General features: G+C 40.8%; 1 long non-coding RNA gene across 13 annotated transcripts in view; it reads left to right on the top strand.

Annotated features, from left to right (window-relative positions):
• LOC307213857 overlaps window positions 1–27,943 on the top strand; it is a 241,109-nt gene that overhangs the window by 198,582 nt on the left and 14,584 nt on the right. For all 13 annotated transcript variants that reach the window (XR_013837734.1, XR_013837735.1, XR_013837736.1 and 10 more), the window contains one exon: window positions 5,632–5,695. This is a non-coding gene — a long non-coding RNA (uncharacterized lncRNA). The remainder of the gene's footprint in view (window positions 1–5,631; window positions 5,696–27,943) is intronic.

The following is a 27,943-nucleotide window of genomic DNA, read 5'->3' on the forward strand; positions in this document are numbered from 1 at the left end:
GCATAGAAAATATTGTAGCTGTTTAGCTATATGTGGCAGTGCAACCATGGCCACATTTACCAGTATGGAAACAATGAAAATATTGGTATAAAAGGACCTCCGTTCCTTCCATCACCAGGCCCCCACCCTGATCATTTATTCCTGGTCAGCTGGTTCGATAGCATGAAGAAAAGCATCAAGAACCGTTGTTGAGCATCCTACATACCTCTCATGGTCCTCCATAGTTTTGAATCACACATACTAATTACAGCATTACATTATATGTCATACTTTGTCCAGATATTGGTGTCAAATATTGAGTGAAATCATCTCAAGCACAAAAGAATTACCTAGTAATTTCTCAGTGGCACTTGTACAGTTCCTCAGTAATGCAAATTGTTTATCATATCAAAACATATTTCACATTAAGACCATGCACTGATTATATGAGAGGGAAATAAAGAGAAAGAATGTGATGAGATTGTGCCTAAGGCTATAAACTTATTTAAAATCCTATCCCTAAATTTGTTTTACTTGGAACCAAGATCAATTGATTTCAGTAGTATTTGCTTCCAAATGGTATTTTTAATATTACAACTTTACTTTACAATTTTACTTTTCCCATAATTTAAGCTTATCATTAAGCTATCATTATGTGCTTATTTCACACTTTTTCGGGGCCTGTACACTTGCACACATTTAGACAAATGCCTACACTCACGCTTCTTTTCTATGAAGTGGAGCAGATATCACAGTGTTATTGTCACAAGCGTTTTACAATAGGTTAGATCTAAAGGTTCCCTTCTTCCAATGGAAGGAGCTTCTTATGAAATAAGACTTCTTTCGTGAGAGGAAACTCCTTCTGTCAGAGAAAGGAAACCTATGCCTCCAGCCCAATAAAGACCTGACCATTTTAGAACATCAAAGTTTCCATGGTGGTTTATGAAACTGGAACTATTATAAACTCCAAACAGGCTTCAGTGTACTCACTGAGCTGGTTCACATGTTTGGTGTTGTATGAATGAGACTCACGTTCATCCACTCCCTTCTCTTCTTCCCATCTCCTCTTCATTCTACTATTGCATGCTTTGCTTACCACCCTGGCTTCTTAACTTGCAGCAAATCATAGTTTGTGATTATTATCCAGTTGGGTGATCTGTAGTTTTTACATAGGTAGCCTGCAGACCAGAATTCGAAACCATATTTAAATGTACTAGAGTACAGGATAAACGTTAAGAAACAGGTTTGTGGGATTTCAGTGGTGGGGGGGTGAAAGCCGCTCTGCCCCACATAAACACACAAACACTCCCAGTCATCCTTGGGACCCTGTGCTGGCCACCTCTGAAAGATAAATTATCCACATAAGGGTGAGATACATGATTAGCATTAAGGGTAGTTTGAGGGCGTAAAACGAAGTGTACCTTAAGTAATCATCTCTTCTGAATTCTTCAAATTTTGAACTCAAAACCAAAAGTTATTGATTGGCCCCCAGTGCTTACACCAGATTCAACTAATTGGCCTTGCAAGTGGAAGAGTTAAGAAGGACTTTTTCTAGCACAGTGGGGCTGTCATCTCCTTGTATGCTCTCCACACCCCAAATTGGCTGAGGGTCGGGTCGGAAGAACCTCCCAGGACAGTTCACAGAGGGAGAAGAGGGGAGATGGTTCTGCTGGGCAAGCAGATTGAACATTTGTAACAGTGCGACACTGAATTCCTCCCATGGTGTCCAATTTTTTGATAGGAAAAAGGCAGAGCGCCTTCTGGTGGACTGTACAGAGTCTAGAAGGGAATGGTGGGGATTTTCTACAATACCAGTTTTTACATGCTGGACTGGATACTACTGTTTAAAATATGGGTAGTTGCCCACAGACTAGGGAGACTAAAAAATAGTAATCTGCAGGTATTTAGGTTAAATGTAATCCAGAAAGCATAATGCACCTTAATTTGGGTGGGAAGAAATTCTGCATTTCAGTGGTAGGTTGCTGGTGTGGTGAGGAAAAGCACTTTAAAAACAGTAGGTAAATGGATGTTAATACTTAAACCATTATTCTGCATGGTGCAGGAGTGGGGAACGTATGACTCTCCACATGTTGCTGAATTGCAAGTTTCATCATTACTGAGACCATTGGTCATGCTTGCTGTGGCTGATGGAAGGCCAACAACTTCTGGAAGTGTACCCCTGAACATGAGTCTAAATATATATATTTTCAAAATGCCTGTTTGTAAATAGCAACAAGTTGTGTGGTTTCAGAGTAAGAATAAGTACCCGGTTTTCAATGTATCAAACCCGGTTGACACGTAGTTTGAGTGCGGCTTAGGAATTGGAAAACAGGGCTAAGATGAAGCCATTCATACTGTGGAAACACAAGTGGCTTTCTTGGCAGACTGCTTTGAAGACGATTACAGTGATATTGCAATCTCAGTGTTGATTGTGGCATGGTTGGGCACATCTATAATTTCTGCCTAGATCTAATCAGCAGCTAATAAAGAAAGTGGGGAGGAGGGTGTAGCTAGAATAAATATACAGTATATCAGGGAGGAAAATATTTAGGGAATGTTGCATTCAGGAAAACAAAACAAGCAAGCACTGCTTTAAATTAGGAAATGTGCATTAGAAAAAAAAAATTCAGTTCTGGATGTATTTGGGTGTGCTACAGAATACATTTTCAGAGTAAGCACGTCTATCAGGGCTTTAATTGCTACACTTAGAAGAATGTCCTCTCTTCTCTACCCGCCCCACCCCCCTCAACCCAACAAGAAGCCAGAGTTAGCTGCGCAAATGAACAGGCTTCACAAGAATCAGATTCTCTTTGGACGACTCTTCACATTCCCAGTCATCATTACATTTAGGCAGCACAATTCCGCCTCTGGTTGATGGGCAGAGAAAGTGGGCAGCTTGCCAGGTAGACGTTACCATGACTCCCAACCCCCAAAGGTGATGCATTTTTCAGCTAATTCAATGAAGAGTGGGCTGAACTTTGGGTATAAACTAGACAATAGCTGCCTTTGCAGTATCAGCAGAATGGTTTATGGGAATGCACTCCACATTTGGCTGAAAAAAATCATGTGACCTTACGGCTGAGATTTTGCAATGGTGCCAACGGAGACTTGGAAAGATGCAACCCCTGGCTTCTTTTACCTCGTTCCTTATGTGGCTCAGAAAATGGTGGATCTTAATACTTGACTTTAACCAGACTCAGCAAGCAATAGAGCCTTGAAGCACAACTTTGCCTTTCTTCTTCTTTTCCCTTTTTTGGCAGGCCACCAAGAGGCTGCCCCTTTCACGCCTGATACAGTCTGTTGCTTATCTGTCTCCTGATAGATGTGAGGGAAAGAGGAGGAAATCCTAAACAGAGTATCTAGGGTTAAAAAGAGAAAGAGAGCTGCATTTGAAAAGGAGAAATTCAAGAGAGAGTCGTCGTTTTGTTTGAAAGGTGGCATGGCAGCATTTTGGAGGTAGTTTACGACAAGCCTTTTGGGCGTCTGGAGAATAAAAGTTTCAAGTGTTTGGATGTGCTGGCGTTGGAGCTGGGCAGACCCGACAACAGCATTGAACATGAGATCATTGCAAGCACAGTGTAAGCAACTGGCACTCTGCCTCTCTGTCCCTTGGCTTCGGCAGATTTATGCAAGCATCATTTATGAAATCAGCACAAGAGTTCAGTGGATTTTTTTCCTCCTCTCCCCCCCGGCTTGCCCTGCTTCTGGTCCTGCACAGGCGGCCGTCGCAAGGATTGGTGCAGTTTTTGCGCAGTGCCATGTGCCTGGAATTCTGAGAAGAACGAAAAAGACGACAGACACCCCGTTCCTCACTCCTGGATCTAGACGGTGCCTAGGAAGCTACAAAGTCTGAGTTTGGAAAGAAAGTCAACTGACTTGTTCACAAAAAATAATAAACACTGGCATGTTTAACTACAGGAGCTTCAAGATGTCTTAGGGCTTCTTAGGACATAACTAAATCAGCTGAGATGTTCGATTCATTTAAAAATGTGTTTTTGTTGCATCAGTAGGTTGCAATGAGTGATAAAGCACCTTTCGAAACAGGTATAGCAGATACTGTTAATTTGTTTTCCTTTCGTTTTGAAGCTGAAATCCTTGTCTTATTCACGCTAATGTTCTTGACCAATCACACTGCTGAAAATATCTTTTTGTTTCAGTCATGTCTGAGTACTGCTAAAAATACAATAGTAAACAGAGGCTCGAGAATGTTATGATTAACTTTGGGCCACGTTTAATCTTAGCTAAGTGCTGAAGTAGTGCAAAGTCATCTTGTCTTATGGCTATTCAGGATAAATGTTGACTATAATCTCTATATGCCTTCAGGTATATAGACTGCTGCTACAAAGAACGCAGGCTAATTTTTTTATTCCTGCTTCACAAAACTGGTACAATGGGTCAGCCCTATCGTCAGTGCTTTGAAACAATCATGTAATTCTTCTAATGCCTATGAAAGTTTATCACTATTTCTGTCTAACTGCATTATGAAGAATTCAGTGGCATAAGGACAGAAATGAAAAGCGTGTTAATATAACTTTCATATTGCAAGTCTGGTTTTCAGTTAGTAACAATGTCTATTTTTGGATGTTTGGTAATGGAGCACTTGTCCAGAAATAGTTAGGCAGACAAAAATGCGAGGCCACACATTCAGTATTTGTTTACAAAGAAGCTATGCACAGTTACTCATGGCATTAAAGGATAATGCCGCCTCAGCAAATCAGTTTCCTTTAAACTGTTCCGTTGCTGTACAGCTTTCATATTTCTAATTAGAAATAATTTAAGTTGAAACACTGGAAAATAATTGTGCACATCAATGGGCAATGTTTGTAACCCTTTCCATACTTCTAAGTTTTGTTTTGTGTCTTTAAAAAAGCAGCTCCAACTATGAATTATAACTTAGATTAAATATTTTGAAATGATTTGTGTAAAAGTGATTGTTGTCTGTTGTGCAGGTTACACATGCTAGGGACATGAAGGGTAAATATTTCTAACAGTTTGTGGCATGATGTCAAATGTGGATTCTAACATGCTGTTTTGAACTTTGCAAGGAGTAGAGAAAAAACAAAGAACAGTGAGAAACTGCCAAGGGAGGATAATTCACATTTGACAAATATAAGTCCTTAACTAGAATTTACACTGAAGCATTAATTAGCTTGAGTATATATTCCCCCCCCCAGCCGTTATAGTAAAAGAATTGCATATTGGAATTAAAATAAATATGCCAATAGATCTCCGTGCTGTAATGGAAAAGTAATTATTGTGTAGACTAAGAAGTTATTGCTTATGTGAACAGATAAATCACTGTATTTAAAAGTTTTATAGTTTTAGGCTGCAATCCTATGCAACTTTCATGAAAGTAAGAGTAAACATGCTTAGGATTGCACTTTTATCTTCCTACTCAAGTCGTACTTTTTCATTTTATTAAACATGCAAATCTATTTTGTCCCTCTTTGCTTGTCTGTATCAGACAAGCTTCTATATATTTACATATTTTAAATAAGTGTTTTTTTTTCTTACTTTTGTCTAATAAATTAACTTTATATGGTCTCAGCAGGAGCACACATTTCTTTGTGCATAGTATCATGATCAAGAGACCTTCTAAAATGGATCATATTGTAGAACATTTTAATGTTGTGTTTCTTCATTTTGTTATAGTGCTGTGAAAAATTAAAATGGAAAAGAAAACCGAAGAACTGGATCATGTAAGAACTGAATGAAGGTAATACAATGTTAAACACATATGTGACTATTTTCATATTTGAATCATGTTCTTAAAGCATTTTTAACAATTAGCATTTCATTTTAATTGAATAATACCTCTTGGATATTGATATGATTACTGAAAAAAGTGAAGTTCAACTGGCTTTTCTGTTCCTTGTTGTTTTCCTTTCAAATATCTTGGTTTCATTTACCACAGAGAGAGTATTATCAGTGAAGGGAAACAAGTTAGAATTGCAGAATTAATGTAACTAAACTAACAACAGGTGTGATGTAGAATGGACTTTGGGGGATCCAGCATATATTCCACACTCATCTGTATGGTATGTTAAATGTCTGGTCAAACCTTTCCATGGCACTCCCCTAAAATAAATGTATAACTGCAAAGCTGATCTCCATATTCATAATTATGCTGTTTAAAATATGATTTTAAGAATTTAAGGATAAACATTTCTGGGAAGATGATTTAATTATTTGGATTAAGTTACAAATATTTTAAAAGCAGCATTGTTGCTAGATGCTTATTTCTGAAGTGGGAAATATAAATAGAATTTCTGTTGAATAATGACTAAAATGCCAAATAACTTCAGTTACTGGCCTGCAATGTCCGAAACTTAGATGCAAGTTACTTGCCCCCAAATGACAATATATCCAACCACTGACATTTGGGTCATTCTAAACATTTAGTGCTAGAACACTTTTCTTATTAAATTACCAATGAATAAAAACATTTTGAACCTGATTCGTAAGCATTAATGCTAAAGAGAACAACTTTTTGATTGATTAATACACATACAACTAGTATTTGGATTAATCAATGAAAGACATTGACTTAAAGCTATGTGGTTAGTGTAGATGGTGTTATTTATTTTTTTAAAAAAATGATATAGCACCTCTGTCCTAAAATATATCTATGCTATGTAGGGTTTTTTTAGTTACAATAATGGTGTGTATGTTTATGAAAGACACTTGGAGGATAATTCCTTCAGGATGTAATCTATTTACCAAGGATTGAACCCCATTAATTCAGTGAAACTTACTTCAAAGTAGACATGGATAGGATTCGATTGTCAGAGAACCTGTTGATACTTCAGAAAGGCTGCTTCCAGATGCGGCAGAAGGCCTCATAACTTGATTCAATAAAAACTAGGATAATTTATTAACAGCCACAAGAGGAGAATTTTTTACATTTGTCATTTTTGTTCGGGTAAACATTTATGAAATTTTGAGTAAATATACTCTACCGTAACACAAATAATACAAAGTTTGCAGTATGCTGGTACTTTCACTTGGAGCAGATATGTTTTGATTCTTGGACATGATGTCTTTTCAGATTCAGTAGCTGGATTTTCATTGTTTGTAACATATCGTTCGTTCATCAGGAATCATATTAAATCTGCATAGTTTCCCTCCCCCTATTTGGTTTACGAAATTTGAGGTGCTGTTATTTTGATAGCTCAAAACCCACTTGAATTTGCTACCATATAACTTTGTATCTGTTTTGCGTAGTTTTTGAACATTCAAACTGTTTCTTATCTTTCCCTTAATGTGCATTTGGAAGTTGTTGTTTGTCAACATAAATGCTTAGCAATGATTTGTTCTAACTTGCTCCCACACTGCTTAATCTGAAAGATGATGCCAGTTGGCATAAACCCGTAGATCCGATCTTGTGGTGAAGTGTACTGCACAAGCTCGCTTCTATGGGTCTGTGTCAGTCTGGTGATCTGACCCAAATATATATATAGCAAGTCACAACTTGGGTAAAAAAAGACTGATTTTTGAGCAACTGTTGTCAAAGAGAATGGATGTTCCTTTTTTCAAATTTATATTTTGGTTTTAGCACTGTCATCATTGAACATATGAGGGAGAAATGTTCTATCTTACTATTTTTCTGTTTTGTGTTTTTATCTCTTCAAAGCAGAATACATTTAAATTCACAATACATTTCCAGAAAAGAGTATGGAAAATGGGCAATGATTAAAAGCAGTGGCTGTGATCTGCCAATGGAGAACTCAAAAGACCATTTGGCTTTCTGACTGTCACCTACGGAAGTTGAAGTTGCCCAGGAATATTGGATTGACTATTCCATAGCTCAGGCATGTCCAAAGTCCGTTTAATCCAGCCCCCATGGCAGTATATGTCCTGGGATAAAATCCTAAAAACAGCTCAGCAACTTTGGGGTAAAATTGTAAAAAAGCTCAACAACTTTGGTCGGCCCTCACACATGTTCATTTTATCAAATCTGGCCCTCTTTGAAAAAAATTTGGGCATCCCTGCCATAGCTGGTAACAAGAAACCATGTGTGTACAGGGCTCCAGGTTGTGGCAGTTGGCCTCAATCCTGCAAATACTTCCAAGTGCTTAAACCCCAGTAGGATTTATAAACTCAGAAAATAATGGTCGTTTTGCACAATATAGTAAAGAGATGTTCACAGCATATCTCTGTGTGTGTTCCCAGTAAAGTGTGAGAACCACAAAGTTTGAATTGTTTGCTCACACGTAAACAAATACTGATGGAAGTAATTGGCTAATAGACATGCTACTTATTCCTTTTAAAAAAAGCACAAGGAAATACCAGGAATAGCATCTGGAATCTTCTGCATGCCAAACATGCTCTAACGGTGTGGTATGGTTTAGCTATTATGTACCCTCACTATAATGGTGTTCACCATGGGATACTTGTGGCAAGCACCACTTTTCTCTGTAACGTGAATGGCATCAAAAACATTACTTACAGGGTGAAACAGTTTAAATGCATTTGCTTGATATGTGTGTACTAGGGGAAACTCACATGGATGTTCAGTATGATCTCATGATTTGAAAGAGGGTTGCTTATTCTGTGGAAGCACACACAATATCAACAGGACAGAAGCAAACTCCTCAGTGATCCTTCCATGTTCATATTAAACATGATGGAAACTGATTAATGGTAAGTGTCTGCCATATTTGAAAGAGATGCAGAAGATCAGAAGAAGGCATTGGAAGCTGTGTGCATCCGGGTTGAGGTAGTAGGTTGTATGGTTTAGAGTTACACCCTGGGAGTTAACTGTACAACCTTCTAGCTTTCCTTGGAGCACACTTGAACCATCGAGGAATTCATCATCTTTTTAATCTAATAAAGTGAACTCTGTGTAGTAAATGTATATGGAGTAATCACTCTGAAGCTTTATTGATGCTCACATACTCCTTATTACATGGTTATTTCATTTACAGCGTATTAGGAACTATGCTAACATGTTCTCCTAATGGACTGTGACTGCACATCACAGATATTTGAGAAAGAATGATGGCTACTTTAATTATATCAGCAGCAAAGCTGGAAAAGCTGACTTAATCGCTACATACAGAAACCGACAAATATTTATCTCTGCCATTTATTCCTCTTAAGACTTATCTGAAATAGTTTAAATTTGATGTAACTAACTCTAGAGCAATACTTAACAAAAAATAATGATTTAATATGAGACTAGATCATGTGTATGTCTGCTTATACAAGTTACAGCTTCTCTGATGAATTAGTGTTACAGGCGCCCTTTAGATATTCTCACAGATGTGTCATAACCTTTTTTCCACATGGATGGGAGTAGGAATGGACAGATCAGCCATTGCTGCTCTACATTTATTTTGTATATGTTTATTTATATTAATATGGGTGTGTGTGTTAAAAAAAGCAACAGTGCAAGGAATTAATTAAATGTGTATTTTATCTATAGGTGTATATGTGTCTGGGTGTGGGTGTGCAGTTTATCTCAGTGTATGCATTTCCAAACACATCTTCTTATACATATTGATACAATTTTAAAAGTCAAGAACTGTGGCAGAAAATTCTGAGAAGCGTGAAATCTAAGGGATAATTAAGTTCCAATCCATGTATTCACCCTGAAATTGCAAACTAGGTCAGTTCCTGAAAAATGTGGACCGAATGAAATTTTTCCCCACCCCTAGCTGGGAGATTATTTAAATGACTCAACTATGTGATCTATAGTAACAGTCACATGGGTTCCCCAATGCCAGTTCTATGGCATATGGGCTGGAGTGATTATTCTTTGTCTTTCCTACAAAATTGGCATTGAGGAAGCCACGTGATCTCAGCACCTCAGCCCACATAGTTGCATAATTTAAATTGTCTCTGAACCACTTGGGTATTGCTCAAGGGGATCCCACATGGCTGGAAGAACACCTGAACACTGCAAATTATTCTTTAGCTAGTCAACAGTCTTGGAGCCAAGCTAAGATCACTCACATGATGTATCTGTTGTTAGATTGTACCACTTCCAACTGCAGTTTAAATCCTTTCTACTTCTGTAGGGGGGCATGGCTAAAATGTTTAGAATTTGCAAGACATTGCAGGTTTTCTTGAGGGAACCTGAAGTATTCAATCCCTCACCTGGAGTCTCAGCTGGCAGAGCCCAGCTATGGATGACATCATATGAGACTTCTTCTTTTTGTGGAAGTAGCTGCTGGGGACTTGGAGAACAGAATAACTGAGTGAATGAGGATCTGAATGCTGAATGTTGTAATCCTTTGTCCTCACTGGTTTAAGTGAGCATGTATTACCTGATTTTCAAAAATATTTTCATATTGCTGCTTTTTCATGCTAGTCCCTGTTTGGGCTAAATATAAAAAGATATTGCACAAATATAAAATATATAAAAATAGAAAAGGTGACATCTTGGACTTAATTTGACCTCTTCTCTTGCTGAATTTTGGCAAAATTAAACAGAAGATGGCTCACCAATCCAACCTATAATATGTTGCTTTTCTGTTTTACCTTTTCTAGTCTCTTCAACTAATGCGATAACAAATGTCAACATTCCCATTGTATCAGCTAAGAATAGTCCATACTCCTGAGTTCCTTCACTTCACAATGTGGTCCCTGTGCAGATGTTCTAAATGCGCAGGCTGCATAAATGGTGGTGGGTGTGATCATGCTCACTGGCCATACTTCTTTCCTGCACCAAACCATCATATGCTTAAGGACCTGTCTGCAAAGGGGCCTAAGCATGTACATACATGAGCTCCAAATGCATGATCTACACCCTGGGCATGGACCACATGTTTGAGTGTACACACATATGTCAGGCAGGGTATCAGCATGGATGTAGGGCATGGCATGGGATCAGGACCATTGGGCACAATCCTGACCTACCTACACACTTAGAATGTCTGCACAGGGCTCTGGTGTCTTCTAAACTAAAGTTCCCTTGTCGATTACTTGGCTGTCATTTAAAGAGTAGGGGAAGCTCTTCTTTTTCAGAGACTCAAGACTTTGCTAATCGTTTCCCTGCTCAGTTTTTCACTACTTTTTACAACATTGCCTGGCATACAGCTGAGAGGATGTGGAATCTGTGTTCAATTTAACCTAAGGTTACCAGATTTTTCCCCCAAAGAATCTGGGGACACTTTTTTTTTGAAAAGAGAAAAAAAGTTATTTTTTTTAAAAAAATTAAGAAGTAATATCTTCCCTTCTCTGGTCTCCTCTGTCACGTGGCCTTCCTCTGGGCCCCAGCCTGCTCTTCTTGGAGAGCTAGCTGCCATGGAGTAGGCTTGGGTCGGGCCTGGGCTCAGGCACTTGTCCTTGTCCTCCTGGTGCTCTCCTACCTCTCCACAGCAGCGCAGCAAGGTCAGGGCTCCCCTCTTTTTTCTCCTTCCTCTTTCTCTCTCTTCCTTTTCCTTCTCCACTTCTCCTTCTCCCTGCGTCAGCTCCGGGGCTTTTTCTGGCCCCAGAGCACTGCTGGGTGGGTGGCTGGGTGCATTCACTCCCGGTTGTGGGGTGTGTGTGTGTGAGAGAGAGAGGTTCCCCCAGTTGACACATCGGGCATCCCCGGTTCCCCCGCGACAATGGCAGTGGCAGTCTCAGCAGCCCGAAGCCAGCCTAGTAGCGCAGTTGACTCTGGCTGGCTTCAGGAGCTGCTTGCTGCTGTGGGGCCCACCATTTTGCCTCGCCGGAAGTTCCCATATTATGTGTCTTGTGCCGTTGAACCAATCATGCAACATTCATTCCCTACTAACAAATCTACAACATTTGAAATATAAATCCAGGGACATTAAATGAAATCCGGGGACATTCCGGGGACAGATTTTGTCCGGGGACAGATTTGTAAATCTGGGGACTGTCCCCGGGAAATAGGGACGTCTGGTAACCATAATTTAACCACCAACCCAATACGTTCTCATTCTCTTCTCATTTTTCCCCACATGCTTCCTAAGTTCCATTTCAAATATTTAGAGAATTATATGGTGAGAGTTTTCCCATGAATGTAGGTGTGTGGGGGGCGGTGTGTGTGTGTGTTGATGCTTGAATGCTTCTGTGCCTCAAAACTTCCCTGCATATGGAAAACTAGCACATGAGGGAGAAAAGTGGCCAGTGATTTTCGTTCCTGACATGCCTGCTTTTCACATGCATGGGTTTTGAGTTCTTTTCAGAACTGAGGGGTGTGCTTCCACAATGGAATTTATTGTGAAATTGCCACTTTTGATTTGCTCACATCTACATTACATCATTAGCAAAAGGTCTTTTCCCCATATCTTTTCCCTTTCCTTTCCTTTCTTTTTTAGAGTTTAAAGAGCCAACTTAAAACAAAAACAAAGCATGGAACAATTACACAGATGAAGATACCACTTACAGTATACTACAGCTTAGCTGCCCCATAGCTTTTTGTGTGGAGGTTGTGCTGAATAGCAATAGCTGTATGGCTTATAGATGATGTTCTAGCCATTTCCAGACACTGTTGTACTGTTTCTCTTTTAGGAATTGATTCCTTTTCTTAAACTGTTCCCAATTGAGTATGATTGTCTTTCTTTACATCTTTTTAAGACAGTCATGGGGGAGGGGTGGTCAGGATTTGATCTACAGGATTGTCCTGATTAAAAATCATCCCACTTTCATGGCTGGGAAAGAAGGTCTGACAATTCAGCTATAGGTGTGGAAGCAGCTTGAAGCAGAAAAGCAATGAACCACTCAAGTCTGGAAACACCTAACTGTGGCTTCTTCTAAATTGCCCTATAATATGTATGAGTCCCTAGAATGTGCATTCTCTTCCACATTAGCAACAATGACACATGCCACATAAGTCTATAAGCAGGTGTGAGATTATTTTTAATATATGTTTTGCGTGCCCAAGCTCCATGAGCCTGCCATGTGAATCAACAACCACTCATGACAATTTTTTTTTATTTAAATTCAAAAATTTCCAGCGACCAGGAAAGGCTGCTGCTGCCAAACCCAGCTGTAGCAACAGCTGGGGAAGCAGGGGGCCACCATGCCTTGCTACCATGGAAGGTAAGCAGAACGGTCAGAAAAAATTATTAGACATGAGATCCCCTGCCTGCATCCCCAAATCATACATTCCTAGGAAGACTCTATTGCAGGCTTCCTCAGCCTCGCCCCTCCAGGTGTTTTGGCCTACAACTCCCATGATGCCTAGCTAGCAGGTCAGGGATGATGGGAATTGTAGTCTCAAAACATCTGGAGGGCCGAGGTTGAGGAAGCCTGCTCTGTTGTGTTTTCTTGAAAGTTTGAAGTTGCTCTTTGATGCTGCCTGGATTGCTGTAAACTTGATATTCTCAATATTGTCTGTATTGTACATGCTCAAACATGTTTGCTAGTGAACAGTGATAGCACTAAGCAATGTGAATTTATACAAATCAGCATTCACTTACCCATAGGCTAATCTAGAATCCATGGACCAATGTTCTCATTTGAAGAAGGCTTCAGCAAAGCTGTTTACATGCCCCTATGATATTCTTCTTGCCAAGCTGCAAAATGTAGGCTAGACAATGCTACTGTTAGGTAGGGTTATAGCTGCCTGATAGACGGTACACAGCATGCTCATTGATAGCCTGGAGAAAAGTGACAAGTGGAGTGCTGCGGGGTTCTGCCCTCGGCTTAGGATTGTTCAACATCTGTACAAAGGAGTTAGATGAAAGGGTAGAGTGGGTGTTCCTAAAATTCAAAGATAATAGCAAATAGCATGGGCTAGCTAATACCATAGAAGAATTAAGTACCATGTTCTGGGCGATGCAGTTTAAGAAGGATACTGATAAATTGAAATGTCTCCAGAAGAGGGCAACAAATATCGTGAGCAGCTGGGAAACAAAGGCCATTGAGGGGAAATGGAAGAAGTTGGGATATGTTTAGCCTGGAGAAATGTTGATTACACGGCAATATGGTATTTAGATATTTTAGAAGTTTGAAGAAATCTGTTTTCTGTTGTTCTAACATTAGAAAGAATTTCCTGATGGTATAAGCTGCTCAACTGTGCAACAGACTACCCAGAAGGTGTGGGGTTCTCATTCATTAGATAAGTGCTTGGATGGTCACATATCAGGGTTGCTATAGTAGTGTGTTTTGGCATTAGCAAGAGATTGAAGTAGATGACATTTCAGGTATCTCCCAATTCTGATATTCTAATCTTATGTTGGAAGCTCACTTACAAATGCATTTGAATAAGAAACCCAAAATGCATTTCTAAAAGTATTCAGGAGCATAGAATGAAGTGATCCATCTAGTTCACCAGTTCAAACTTCACTTCTTTCAATATACCTGCAGTCTTGTGAACTGAGTTATTTGATCAAGAGTTAGTTCCCATTAAAACTCAAGTCTATGCAGGTTGATTTGAATTTCCCTCTTTCCTTGCATTCATAAATGCTGCTATTTGGTTAAAAGTCTTGGGTCAATTTTGCTAGTGTGGCTTAGTTACCATTTGCTGCTTGCTCTAGTGACACAGATTAGTCATAAACACTTTTGGAATAGCTACATAAAACATTTTTATAGAATCACTGGAACGGTGCAAAGCAGCTGGGGCAAAGCAGCGGTTGAGCATGGTTCTCTGTTGTTTCAGTGTAAGTGTGTTTACAGCCCCTTTTGTTATATCAATAGAATGATGTATCATCTTTAAAGGAGTGCAGTCCAGTCTAGCACATATCCACAATTCACCCTCTTTAAAAGCTAGGGGATATATTGTCTGTTTCAGTTTTATGTTTAAGGCAGGGCAGGCATAAGGAATATGTGGTCCTCCAGATGTTGCTGGACTACAACTCCCATCATCCATTACTCTTGATCATGCAGGTTGGGGCTGATGAGAGTTGAAATCCAATAACACCCAGGGGGTCAATGATTCCCCATCTCTGATTTAAGGTATTTTCAAGGGCAGGTTATTATCTGATGATACTTTTATCTGTGGCCAAACAATCCCAGGACTGCCAGAATCTATGGAACAGCTCTAACTGCTGCAGTATAAGGCAAGGCAAGACTTGTTTTATGACACCAAAGAACATTCTGCAAAAGGAAAGGTAAGTGGCATAGAGGTATCAGGTGTTAGAATGCTGAAACAGTAGAGTGGGCTGTACCAGTATTAACCACCAGCGATGGGATGCCATTTTTCAATTTCCCCTTATGTGATAAAGCCCCTGTAGTAGAAAACAAGCAGAATAGGCTAAGGGCCAGACTTCAGTCTTTCTCTCTAACTTACTCGCATTATCTCCACTCTTCTGTTTACAGGGAGTTTTGGATGTGTGGGAATATTCAAAGTGGTATCCATATTTTGTCACCTCATTCTGCCTCAGAATTGTAATGCCAAGTGGATTATTTTAAGATGTTTTGGATGCCAGTATTCATTTTATATAGTTTGACAGGAAATATATCTGAACAGTGAATGTGTTCAATCATAAGCTGCTTTGGCTTTTTTTTTTTAAGAGCACAAAACTTCATGTAAAAATAAAGTTCAGTCAACAGGTGTCATGTTATGGCTGAGTGACAACTGTAGTAAGTTCCACATAGTTCACTGTATTTTGAAAACATGCATATTTTATCACAATATACATACCTAAATGACATTTTATCTCAATGTACATACAGTGGTACCTCGGGTTACATATGCTTCAGGTTACATACGCTTCAGGTTACTGACTCCATTAACCCAGAAATATACCTCGGGTTAAGAACTTTGCTTCAGGATGAGAATAGAAATTGTGCGGCGGCAGCACGGCGGCAGCACAGCAGCAGCGGGAGGCCCCATTAGCTAAAGTGGTGCTTCAGGTTAAGAACAGTTTCAGGTTAAGAACGGACCTCCGGAACGAATTAAATACATAACCAGAGGTACCACTGTATTTCTAAACGTAATTTATCCTAAAATATTCTTTCTTAAATGTTGACCTGAAAACTGTATTGTAAAATAGTGTGAAATCTGATGGATAATTATGTTCGGATCCAAACATTAGTCCAAGAGATGCAGTTCAAGTCAGTTCCCACTGGAGTTCACATAAATCAAATTCCTCAAGCATCCCCACTCAACAGAGCACAGTTTCTCCTTCCTTACCCAGCGCTAGGAATGATAGGCAATGATGGGAGTGGGGGGTTTGTGTATGCTTCCCATATGTCTGTCCAGGCCACTCTCCCTTTCTGTGCAATGCAAGCTACTCATGTTTGCCCCAAACAGAGAAGGTCTGGGTTGGGATTTGGGAGGGCCACACAAACCTTCCATTATCCATCATGGCCTGTTATATTGCCCGCATGTGCACCTGGGGGCATAGAGACTTTGTTGAACCAATGAGAATTACTCAGGCACAGGCACTGTCCCCACACCTATAAACCTTATTGGGACTTGGACCAAAGCATTGATGAAACAGGCCATCAGTGTAAGATAGTGGTCATCTTATTGTCAAATTTGAGCCATTCATCGTGGCAGAGAAAAATTTGAGAGGGTTATTCCCCCATCCATCCTCTATTGATAATACTGTACAGTGTTGCCAAAACCTTTATACAGTGGTACCTCAGGTTAAGAACTTAATTTGTTCTAGAGGTCCGTTCTTAACCTGAAACTGTTCTTAACCTGAAGCACCACTTTAGCTAATGGGGCCTCCTGCTGCCACTGCGCCGCCGCACGATTTCTGTTCTCATCCTGAAGCAAAGTTCTTAACCAGAGGTACTATTTCTGGGTTAGCAGAGTCTGTAACCTGAAGCATATGTAACCTGAAGCGTATGTAACCCGAGGTACCACTGTATTGCCTGAGGTGCCTTTGGTTAGAGAGTATGATTTATAAATTTATGGGGGTTTTTTTTGGGGGGGGTGATATAAATAAGTTGCACTTTCTAAAAATATAATGATTTTATACTATATTTTCCCATACAATTAACTTAATTAAGTCCTGTCTTTCCTTAATATTTATATCCAAGAAGTCTCCTTTTAGCAGGGAGTTTTATAGTAGTGGGCGGCTTTGTATTTCAGCTACATATTATAACAAATTATTTAATTTTCATTTATGAGGAAGCATATGTTTTCTTTTATTATATTTTCTACTGTTTCTGTCACCATAGCTACAACTAAAATACAAATTAGGTTTCTGAAGAAAATGAGGCAACAATTTTTTTAAAAGAAACAAATATTTTATAGAATAATATAGAAAATAAAGAATGCCTGGTGGGGGGAATACAACTGTAGCCCTTCTTATAAACTAAAGTATAGAAAAGCCTATGTCCTGCTCAACCTGGGTGGTCAAAATTATCAATTTGCAGTTGCCTTTGATTATACAAGAAAGTGATTTGGTTAAGTGCCATATTTGACTGCAGTCAGCTTTTTGATTGTCTTTGGCTTGTGTGCCAATTACAAGACGACGTGGCAGCCATCCAAAGGATCACCAAAGAGTGATCGAAATATACATGTTGTTTTGTTGTTGCTGCTACTATTTAAAGCCTGTAGGTGCACTGTTCTCTTTTTGACAGCAGTAGAGAATCGTATATGGTGGGGCTGGAACTGTTCACAAAAAAGCCGGCCAAACGCAATCGTTTTGGAGTAGAATAGGGAAAGTATGAAAGGCTGAAAGGGGAGATGTGGTACAGATGGAGCAGAGATGTGAAAAACTTTCAAAACAAAGAGTTTGAAGTGGAATGCCTCAGAGAACCATTGTAAGGAATACAATGAAGAAAGGTGTTTGTAATAGAGACTAGAGGTGACCACTCCACAAAGACAGAAAAGAGGCTTGATGTTTTCCTTGCGAGAAAGGCAAAAACTGCAGTATTTGTCCTCCAGTATGATGTGGGAAGCAAATAGAAAGGTAAACAAATTAATGCCAAGGCTACACATTTCTAATATTTGGCCTTGGGGGATGACAACAGCTCTTGGGCTCATGCAAGCAGCTTGTGCTAGCCTGGTGGAATTTTTAACAGCAAATCCGCATTTCAGATCCCAATTACTTTTAAAATTATCTCCAATTTCAACATTGTACATTTTATTACCTTTTTTTTTTAAAAAAAAAAAAAAACTTCCTTCAGTTTTACACATCCACATTGCACATCTGAAGCACATGGCTCCCCCCCTCCAAAAAATACTGGAAACTAGTTTATTAATGGTACAGTACTGGGAATTGTAGCTCTATGGGGTAAACTGCAATTCCCTGGAATCCCTGGAGAAGCAGTGTACTTTAAATGCATGGTTTGGATGTGAGTGGTTCATGGGGGGCATTTTGCTAAAGAAAAACTAGCCTAAGACCTTCAGCGAAAGGAGGAATGAAGGGAAGGAGGGAGGGAGGGAGGGAGAGTTTGTGTACAAATATAAGGAGCTTAGGTCTTCATAATGCTTAACTTTAGTTGATGGCAGAATGTTCCATCATTCAACTGTTCTTAACCTGAAGGACCACTTTAGCTAATGGGGCCTCCTGCTGCCACTGCGCCGCTGCACGATTTCTGTTCTCATCCTGAAGCAAAGTTCTTAACCTGAAGCGCTATTTCTGGGTTAGCGGAGTCTGTAACCTGAAGCGTATGTAACCTGAAGCATATGTAACCCAAGGTACCAGGATTGGCTGTACAGGATTGACTAGAAAGAGAGACTTCACATATAGATAACTGGATTTGAGAGTAATCAACAAGGAGATAGCAGACCTGAGCAGAGATCTTGGTTCTTCATTCAAAGCACTGTGCAGGATGCCTGCATGTAGTTCAGAGCATTGTGGGAAAGCTCCCACCAATGGATATCTTGATCTGTGTATTCTGAGACATGGCATACTTACTCTTAAAGCACACGACAATGAATCTTTGGAACTATAGTTTACCCCTCACAGAATTACAATTCCCAGCACCTTTAACAAACAACAGTTACCGGAATTCTTTAGAAGGACATTATAGGCTTTAAATGTACAATGCGTTTGCGGCCTGATTCCATGCACAAACTTGGTGTGATGGCAGTTTGTGAGCTGAGTGTGGTGTGTTTTTAGAAGGAAATATGCATTGTTTAGAGCTATTTCATTTTTCAAACACTGTCATTAGAGATTGTATATTATGGTGAGGAATGTGCCGTTTTCAGCTGCATGATTGATAAATTCTACTTACAGAATTGGCTTGACCATAATTTTTCCCTTCTACCTGTGTATTTTCATCGAATTACCTGCATCAATAAATCTAGAACTTAGCATTTTGTATGTTTTATTTATGTTCATTAACTCAGTGAAATAAAAAAATTACCAGTATATGGCTTATATTTCATAGAATTAATTCTAAATCATTTCAGGTTTTTTTCATAAACAAAAGTTCCATTAACTTTTCTTCCTCCTTCTCTTTCCCATATTGTTCTCTTTCCATTTACATCAATCACCCATTGTCCAGATTTACCCTGATATTAACAAATTCTACTTTAAATCCTTTGACTCGGACAGTGCATGGTTACATGCAATATTGCTGCAACAACATTATCATTCCCAAGTAATTATTCCCAAACAGTCAGCACAATTCTAATTCTTTGGCTCTTTGAACCATCGTCTTCATGTCCCCAACCCCTGAACTGTCCACTCCCTTTCTGCTCAGTAATCCATAGAGACCTTCTGTCTCCAGGCCCTAGCAATCTCACTCTACCCTCCTTTTCTCACTAACCCTTTGTCTCTTGATAATAAAGAATAATTGAACACATGGAAAAACAAGCACTTATCAATGAGGTACTTGCTGTACGGATAGCTCAGTTAGTAGAGCATGAGACTCTTAATCTCAGGGTAGTGGGCTGAAGCCCCATGTTGGACAAAAAGATGTCTGCATTGTAGGGGGTTGGACTAGATGATCCTTCTGGTCTCTTCCAACTCTATGATTCTATTTCTGTAAAGAAGTACAGCAAGAACATGGTAGGCAAAGTAACCTGCAGTTGTTGACATATTATGTGTATGATATATAAAAGCTCATTATGCCCAAACCATTCTACATGGATGCAATCAAGTACTTACTTAAAAAAATGTCATGAACAAAAAAATCATTTAATTCTTACTTTTTAAAAACCAATACAATCACTAGTAATGTTCATTGATTTTGAAATATAAAAGAGATAAGGAAGAGTGTTATGGTGCAGCTGGCTTAACCAGGGTCAGATTCCAGATGTCTGTCCCTTCCTGCCCTTTCCAGATGTTGTTGGACTCCAGCTCCAGTCAGCATGGCCAAAAGTCATGGATGATGGCAGTTGTGGTCCAAAACATCTGGAGGGCACCAGGTTGGGGAAGGCTTAAGCACTCATACGCATGTGCTCACGATTCCATGAGTTTCTCTTCAGACTTTCTCTTCTGCAATTCCTCAGGTTGTCTTGTATAGAGTTCCCTGACTTTGGGGATGTCTACCACTATTTCTGATGCCCATTCTCATACCCATTGTGCACAGTCACTCAGAGGAAATCACAAGGCAAGAGGACACTTTGTTCTTCTCTTGTCCCTGCTTGCTCAAAGAAGCCAGGCGAATGAGCAGCAACAAGGAGCCACCAGCAGGGCCAGGAGATTCTCAGGGCTAGCTGCAATCTCCTTGCAGACCAGTGCCACTGGTCTTTGTTTTTTTAAAAATGGTCTTTTCATATAAGGAAATAAATATAGCTGTGTTAATACTGAGTAAAATGAAAGATGCAAACACAAGCTAGAGGGTAGGACAGTGAGTTAAAGGACTAGATTTTGTTTTCAAGAAGAATAATGGCATTAATTACTGTTAACTAGCTGGTAGATAAGGGACGCAGATGGTGCTGTGGGTTACACCACAGAACCTAGGACTTGCTGATCAGAAGGTTGGCGGTTTGAATCCCCACGATGGAGTGAGCTCTCATTGCTTGGTCCCAGCTCCTGCCAACCTAGCAGTTCGCAAGCAAAGTGCAAGTAGAGAAATAGGTATGGCGGGAAGGTAAACGGCGTTTCTGTGCGCTGCTCTGGTTCGCCAGAAGTGGCTTAGTCATGCTGGCCACATGACCCGGAAGCTGTACGCTGGCTCCCTCGGCCAATAAAGCGAGATGAGCGCCACAACCCCAGAGTCGGTCATGACTGGACCTAATGGTCAGGGGTCCCTTTACCTTTACCTAGCTGGTAGATAAAAGCTATATGAATCATAGAATCATAGAATCATAGAGTTGGAAGAGACCACAAGGGCCATCGAGTCCAACCCCCTGCCAAGCAGGAAACACCATCAGAGCACTCCTGACATATGGTTGTCAAGCCTCTGCTTAAAGACCTCCAAAGAAGGAGGTCTTTGGGCTCAATACATGTGTCCCTGATTTAATCCACCACTCAGAGCTGCTATTAGCTTAAAATGGCAGGGGGCCTAAAGAAACATATAGAAGTGTTTGGTTCAGGCCAAAAAGGCCAACATGCCCCCACCCCCGATACTGCTGCTGCAAGGAAAAGCCCCCAGTGATTGCTTTAAAGTTAAAAATCTTGCATTGTGGCACTTTTGGACCTTAGAACAGCCATAAATCAATGATGACTAGGATAAAAGGTGATGCTTGCTAATTCCTGCAATTGTCCTAGTATTTCCTCTGAACCTTCTAAAACTACGAATTAGATCCAGATATCTTTGAGTGGATGGAAAGCAGCCAGTAGCATTATTCCCCACAGATACTTCCATTAAATCTTGTGGAAGTGTTCATGCAGTGCTGTAACATGTGGACTCTCTGAAAGTTCTTGCTTCTCCATTGCATGACTTCAATATTATTTCAGATTTACTTTCGCTTTCTTGTATAACTCTCTATTGCAGCAGTTCCCACACTGTATTCATGGACCACTTAAAGCTTGCTGGGGATCTTGGAAGGTCACTTGAGGAGCTGTTTTGGTTCCATGTATCAAAACACAGACTTAACTTCTGTCTTATCCATGCCTTTCTGCCCACTGGCCCAAAAGTATGTCAATCCTTTCCTTTTATGCAACCAATAATATTTTGCCATTTTGAAAAGAGATTTGAAGAATACAAATATTTAGGGTTCATCTGAAACTATACTATGCAGTTGGACATAAATGAGGGGAAAGATGTAGTGTTCAAATTGTCCATTCTGTAATATGGAAACCCATGATGGTGATGATGATGATGATGATGTTTTTATATGCTGTCCATCTGAGTAAGTTTTTCCTTGCATAATATTCTTTGTGAACTTTACTATATTGACTAAGTGGTTTGAGCTTGATTGTCAGAGAAGTTTGTCAGGTTTCATATAGTTCTGTCAGTGAGCACACATTGATAAAACACTGTAATCTCTGTGTGAAAGAAATGTAGAGCTACAAGTGAAAGAGGTTCTAATAGATAGTAAAATATTGTGATGCTGGACTGAACGGCAGTCATGATGACATTTCAAAGGAACCTCACAATATAAGTGTATACAGCTAGAAGCTTGAATTGGAAAAGTGATGTTGAAAGACTGTTCTCAACTAATTCATAAATAAATGTGTCCTTCTTGAAGAAAAACTCTTGGGATTTGATTTGGCATTAAAAACACAGGTGATCTTAAGGCCCTGGAGGAGGGAAATATTATTTAGCTAAGTTTCTTTTGGTGGTGGGCGGGGGGGGGGGGGGGGCAGGGTGATACATTTGGAAGCCAATATCTAGAAAAAGTGTTTGAAAGTTTTACAGAGTAAGCTTCAAACCTGAGATAACTGAACTTGAGAAAACTTACAGAAGGGATGTATATATACTTTGTTCCAAGTCATAGTGAAAACTTTGACCTGTTCTCAGAAATAGGCTAGTAGCCATTGAAGCTCTTGTAAGAGAGGAATCACATATTCCTGGTCATTAATCTGGCTGCAGTTTCCTGAAGCAGCTAAACTTTCTAAGCACTTTTCGAAAGCAGCCTCATACAGAGTGTGCTACAGAAGTCCAAGTGTGATGTACCGTATTTTTCGCTCTATTGTTTGCACCGGACCATAGGAGGGGGAGAACAGGGAAAAAAAATTTTTTTCTTGTTCTCCCCCTCTAAGTCAAGGTGCGTTCTGTGTGTTCAAGGTGCGTTCACCCGAAGCCTCCAGAGCCCAGCGGGAGATCCCGCTGGGCTCTGGAGGCTTTGGGTTCCTTTCGACCTGCTCTTTGGGGCTGGCGGGGCGGAGAGCGCTGCTTTCCCCCACCGCCAGCCCCAAAGACCAGGTTGGGGAACAGCGGGAAGGCGGCGCTCCGCCTCCCCACTGTCCCTTGGGCTTGTGGGGCTGGTGGTGGGGAGAAGCGCTGCTTTCCCCCACCGCCAGCCTCCAATCCAGGTCGGGGAACAGCTGGAAGGTGGCACTCCGCCTCCCCGCTGTCCACCAAGCTTGTGGGGCTGGCGGTGGGGAGAAGCGCTTCTTTCCCCCACAGCCAGCCTCCAAACCAGGTCGGGTTTGGAGGCTGCTATCCGCAAGCCTTGGGAGCCCGGCGGGAACTCCCGCCGGGCTCCCACGGCTTGCAGATAGCTTGCTGAAGCCTGGAGAGCAAGAGGGGTCGGTGCGCACCAACCCCTCTCGCTCTCCAGGCTTCAGCGAAAGCCTGCATTCACCCCATAGGACGCACACACATTTCCCCTTCATTTTTGGAGGGGAAAAAGTGCGTCCTATAGAGCGAAAAATACGGTAACTATCACTTGTGCCTTGTGGTTAGCTCTCCCAAGTACAGTTTTATATGTTATCAGGATCCTGTAAAGCTGGATAGCAGGATGTGTTCTACAAAAAATGTATAACCTTATTCCAGTTTTAATTCATTTAGGTTCTTTATGGTGAGCATAGAGTGGCCATTGTGTGAAACTTGAAGCAGAGCTGAATGCTATGAATGGAACATAATGGGCTTCAAAAGGGAGCTGAAGCTTTCATGAAGGGACAGAAGCTCCCCTTGCTGTGTAATACCAGATAGCCAATGAGATTATGTCTGAAGCTAAATCAGAGTGAGGGTGATTCTTTCTGCCCTCACTCTCATGTCTTTGGGGTAAAAATAAAAGAGTGGTATTCAGCTGGAAAGAATATGGTGGTGACCTGTTCAGAATATAAGGTCCACCACAGAGAAGCATTTTAGGTTGTTGAAAATGCTAGTTCTGTATTTAAATTTTTTACCTGTTTTTTTATTGTCAGTTTCTATTAAGATACAAAATTTTGTTGCACACCACTCTGGAATCCAAAAAAGATTGGAGGCTGTTGTTAAATGCCAGCTCTGCCTAGAATTAAACATGTGTCATTCACAATCAGCACTATGTCTGATTTTAAGGGATTTTGGGGGAAGAGCGTGGTGCAGCACTTAGACAGAATAGGGATGTTGTTAGTATACCATATCCACCAGGCTGCACTACAGTCTTCCTAAATGAGCAGGTGAGGGTAGTCTAGTTGTGGTGCTAGATAACCTTTTCACAGTGGTGTTGGTGGACTTCAGTACTCATTCTGGGACTACATCAAAAAGGCTGGCTTGGGACTTCATGATCCCCATGGTTCTGTCTTAGTTTATCGATCCAACAGATCAATAAGCTCGATCTGGTCTTTGCCTTAGTTTGGGTTGGTAATACTCTCCACTGTGAGTCTGTTGTCATGAGTGGGTCAACAACAACAAATATTCATTACGGTTGTAGACCAGCATAAGAAGGGAGGTGCAGGGGCAGAGGAAGGGGGCGGTGGGGGCGGGTCACCCTGGGTTTCACCACTGAGGGGGTGACAAAATGCCGGGCGGCACTCGCCATGGGGCCTGCAGCGCGCCCGAGCCACACATCTCTCCTGGGAGTGATGTGACGTGGTGGCTTGAGTGTCCGCAGGCTACGCGCTGCCCCAAACTGTCCACCCGCTGTCTCCCAATCAGCTGTAGGACAGCTGAGTGGGAGGAGACAGGCAGACTCCTCAGAGGTCCCATGGAGCGTCCCGCCCTGGCTCACCTCCCCCCCGTGGGCAGCTGGCTCCACCCCTGGGCACAGGGCACACACCCTGTCCCAGGCGCCCAATTGACTTGCTCCGCCGCTGGGGAGGGGTACAATAATTTAAAATCGAAAAACTTTTTTAAAAAACTAAAAGGCGTTAAAACAAAAAGTATATATAAAAGTCTATAAGAATCCAAAAGAAGCTAAGAGAGTCTAAAGAAAGGGTTAAGAACATTAGACAAGAGTGAAAAAGCGTAAAGGATTAGCATATACAAGACTATAGCTATCACTCTACAGAGCGCTCTAATACAAGTGCTCATTATATTTAGTTTGTGAATCGTTTCCTGGTGAGGTTTGGGCTGAATATGGTACTCCACTCTGCAGCGGTGGAGGATCCATGTAGATGGTCCACCCACAGCAACTTTTTTAATCTGATGGATAACTGACTGCTGAGGGCTTCTCTGACTGATAAGACTGGAGCTCCTGTCAAGGCTTTCATCACACTGTGGAATTGTGAGGTGCATAGAGTCATTGATATGATCCCTCCTGAGTGCCCTCGCCACTGCTGTGGAAGACAAAGCTCACCTTGGTACTCTGGTGACCTGTATGTTTTCAAATGGGGTGAATGGCTAGAGCACAGGTAGTGTAAATTGTGGTACTGAACATGATCCAACGCAGGTGAGGGTGCATTACTTTGCCTACAACTTGTCAATGACGGTGGTGAAGAAAAATGACTTTTCTACCACTCTTGTGTCTGCAAATAGCGGTCTGACAGAGCACTGTCTGTTCTATCACTGGATCAGTTTCAATTATTGCAGCCTGAGGTTGTGGATAAGCTGCTATGAGAAGTGTGTCTAACCACCTGCCTCTTTGGCCCTTGCCCATCTTGGTTACTTAGAGTTAGCTGGTGGGTACTGACTGGGTGATGAGGTGGAGGCATCACCCCTTTTTATTATTATTACTAAGTAATTTATTAATTGCCTTTTAAACTGCCATCTCTAGATGATTTACACATAAGATAGTTAAAAACAGTTAAAAACCAAAAAAACATTTTAAACAAGACTAAAATCCTAATAAGTAGACACTCATTGTAGAGACACATTTATCCAGCTGGGAAAGTCTGCAGAAACAAAAATGTCTTTTATCGCTTCTAGAAATTGCAGATAGTGGGCGCCTGTTGTATTTCAACAGGAATGCTATTCCACAGAATAGTGGCAGCCACACTAAAAGCTCTGTTCTGCGGGACTGCAGAGTGGGCTTCTGAGATCTTTGGGAATTGCAGCGATCTGCTGGTTGTATAAGAGATAAGGCGGTCTCTCAAGTAACCTGATCATGAGATGTGTAGGGCCTAACTGAACTTGTCCTGCTAGCAAACTGGCAGCCAGTGCAAATCACACAAACAATGTGTTATATGCTGACAGTAGTTTGATTATCAGGGACCATGCAGGCCCTGGATTGGTCAGACTTAATGTTGATGGGAACTGGAGTCCAACAATATCTGGGTGGCCACACTTTTGCCACCCTGCTTTAGACAGAGGGGTGTCCCCTGTAAAATTGGGTACACAGCTACCCTATTTTGCTTCCTTTGAATTTAACTTTGTGTGTCAATTTTAAATATACTGTAACTAGTATTCGGAGGAAAACTCCAACAATGAATACAACCATCTCCTGAATAAAAATAATCAGAAGAATTGTTTAGGAACACTATTCCTCTGTTGCATAATGCCTATTGTTAGAATAAATCTTCATATTCTTCTATTTCACACACACAGTTTAATTTATTGTATATGTCATTTCCTAAAACAAATATACGAGAATGCTATATATATATATATATATATATATATATATATATACATAACATTATGTGTGTGTGTGTGTGTATAAACACAAAACATTATAAATTGCATTCATACATTTATTCATAAAATATTTTCTATTGCATTTAAAAGCTGTATTTTCCCCATCCATATCTTAAGAATTTAGCAGTTCACTTACTATTATCAGCTTTAAGTTGCATTAATTCTGTTGAAATCAGTAGAGCTAATTGGATTTATGTGGCTGCACATAAACATGCCCGAACACACACCCAGATATATCAATTTAACTACATTGTAGCATGTTTTGTCTGGCCAATTTTAGTCATTTATATTTTTAGAGTGAGTCCAATATACACTGGTACCTCTAGTTAGGAACTTAATTCGTTCCGGAGGTCCGTTCTTAACCTGAAACTGTTCTTAACTAGAGGCGTGCTTTCACTAATGGGGCCTCTTGTTGCTGCTCGCCGCTGGCACACGATTTCCGTTCTTATCCTGGGGCAAAGTTCTCAACTCGAGGTAACTCTTCCAGGTTAGTAGAGTTTGTAACCGGAGGCTTTTGTAACTCGAGGTACCACTGTATGCATGAAATCACTCTGAGGGAATCAAGCATTCCGTTATTTGGGGTGGGGTGAGGGGATTAAACTACAGGTTGTGTGCCTTCACCATTTGTTTTTATTTACATCCCAAAGAAGCTGCTAATTTCTTTTTGTGGTTTCCTTTGTAAAAATAAATATGGTGCATTGTAATAAATTTATCATGTGAAATTTAAGATAGAATCAAAGAATTGTAGAGTTGGGTGGGGCCGCAGGGGTTATCTAGTCTATTCTCTGCAATGCAGCGATCTTTACCCAGCGTGGGGCTCAAACCCATGACCTGAGATTAAGAGTCTCATGCTCTACATGCAGAACATGCAGGTTTAGGGACACCACATGTTGCCACTGTGGGAAGACTGGGCACGCTGGTCGAGTCTGCTGCTCCAAGACCTTCGGAGCACGACCCAAGCAACATGTCACGAGGTCTACATAGAGGAGAAGTCACAGTCCACCTCTCCAGCCAGGGTACTTCAACTTCCATCCCCGGGGTCCAATAAGCTTAGGGTACAACTCAAGATAGAGGGAACCCCATGCACTATGGAGTTGGATACTGGCTCATCCTACTCCATAATATCTGCTAAGACTCTGAAAGAGCTTTGCCCTAATGGCGGTCCTCCTCTCCACCGGGCCCCTATAGTGCTGCGGGACTTCCAGAGAAAAAGAACCCAACTAAAGGGGATGGGCACCTTCAAGGTCCAGTTTAAGAAGTACACCAAGAATTTGAACCCCATCATAACTGAAGGCCCTTCACTAGCCTTCTAGGCCTACTATGG

The sequence above is a fragment of the Podarcis cretensis genome (genome assembly GCF_951804945.1).
Source record: "Podarcis cretensis genome assembly, chromosome: 4".
Classification (NCBI taxonomy): Eukaryota; Metazoa; Chordata; class Lepidosauria; order Squamata; family Lacertidae; genus Podarcis; species Podarcis cretensis.